This window comes from Tupaia chinensis, unplaced genomic scaffold (genome assembly GCF_000334495.1).
Source record: "Tupaia chinensis unplaced genomic scaffold, TupChi_1.0 Scaffold149537_1, whole genome shotgun sequence".
Lineage (NCBI taxonomy): Eukaryota > Metazoa > Chordata > Mammalia > Scandentia > Tupaiidae > Tupaia > Tupaia belangeri.
In genome coordinates, this window is record NW_006209381.1 from 1913030 (window position 1) to 1915064 (window position 2035).

A 2035-nucleotide genomic window follows, 5' to 3' on the forward strand; every position below is an offset into this window, starting at 1 on the left:
GTAACTAGTTTTCTGTTTTCCTTCAAGGAGAATTTTTTTTTCTTAGTAATGGACTATATGTGCCTTCTTTTCCTTTCTTTTTTAAAAGTTAAGTTATGCTTTTACCATTATTATCATTTTCCAATCTAGGGTCTACTATGAAAAGAAAGTTGGAGTGAGTTGGTGTTCGAACTGATATATCCTTTATTATATCTGTTTTCCAAGAACTTAAAGATGTTGATAGGATATAATCATAACTAATAATAACTACAACATAGAATATGAAAATTAATACTAAAGAAGATATAATTATGTCCAAGACATTTTAATTTTAGTTAGCCTAAATGAAAACTATGACAGGCATGGATAACTCTTTAATCATTATCTATTCTCCCAAATTTCTCTGCTTCCTTGCAGTTAAGCAGTCTGTAACTTTACCAATGAAATCACTGGAGAAGTGGTATCTCTCTTCCACTATGTCAGGGAAAGACAACATGTCACATGTAGCAACATGTGTCTAATAAACTTGTAGCTCTTAAGGAAAGAGGTAGGAAAACAGCATACTAACAATGAATGTTGATGGCCTTCGGCTGTGCTTGTCAAATGCTGCAAGAGATACACAAAAATAAGAATTGGTTGAATTTCAAATAGAAATGAAATATTCTAGAGAGTCTAGAATGTCATGGTCTTGCAGGTTTAGAAAAAAGTAATTGCTCCTTGATGTAACTGGTAAAACTAAGAGTAGAAAAAGTAATTTGGTTAAAATGACTGGACAAATAGTCAATCTTAGTGTAGCCACTGTGACCGGCAGTATAACACAGTGCCTTATAAGCTGCATGACTGACTGTGGATTTAGGTCCCCAGGTAATCCTGAAAACATACAAGGCATGTACACGAGTGCCCAAAATCTTGATAAACTTGAGGCATGGGTAAAGGGAACATGGTGTGATGAGAGTGCTTTCTGTATGTGTGTGTGTGTGTGTGTCCCTCTCTCTCATACATGCATATGCATGCATGCACTATTCTATTAAAAAAAAAAAAGTCAGTCTGAAGTGAGGTCTTCCCAGAAACCAATAGAGTTTCCCAGAAGCCAAAAAAAATAAAAAAATAAAGAGAAAGAAGAGAAAGTTGTATAGGTGAGGCAAGCAAAAACATACAGAAAATTATATCGAAAGGATGTGTGAGGTTAGCAGGTGGCATGGTGGTTAAGGCAGCTGGATCTCACATGGCCTACTGCGCAGTTCAAGTCCCAGAGACTGTGTTTTAAAAACATGCCAGACGTATGTGTATGTGTGCCCCAAATCCAGAAAGCAGGGTGGAGGAGAAACGACTGTGATGTGGCCATCCCCCTGGGAGATTCTTCCTCACTTTCTTTCCCCTCAACCCCCCATGAGCACATGTACCCTAGAACAAGTTAAAAAAAAAAAAAAAAGAAAATTAAAATCTCGTGAATGTAATTACTGACATATAGAACTTTCTAGAACCAATAAGTAAAAGCCTACGAAGCTTTGTATACATTTGGCTATCAAGAACCATGACCCTGGGCCCAGCAGATGGCAAAATGGTTATATTGCTAGTTTCCCATGTACTCAACAGTGATTAGAGTCCCAGATCTGGTGGCTTAAAACTCACACTGGGCGTGTGTGAGTGCTGGCCGACCCAAAATCCCGAGAGGAGAATGGAGGAGAAGGGATTGCAGCATGGCCAACCCCCCAGAGGATGATTTCTCACTTTCTGTCTCTCTGTCTCTTTCTGACACTCTGGCAAGTGCATGAACCCTATAGCAAAAATCTCTCTTAAAAAAATGACCCTGACCATTTCTAAATGTAGGCTTTCCTTAGATCCAGGTCCTCTTTTTTTTTTTTTTTCTTCTCCCGTACCTGATCTCATTCATTTTCACAATTCTTAGTGCTATCTATTGATCTACTCCTCCCATTAAATATTTTTTGAGAGAGAGACCTTTTTTTTTTTTTTTTTTTTTTTTGCTATAGGGCGTGTGTGCTTGCCAGAAGGACAGAGAGAGACAGAGAGACAGAAAGTGAGAAATCACCCTCCA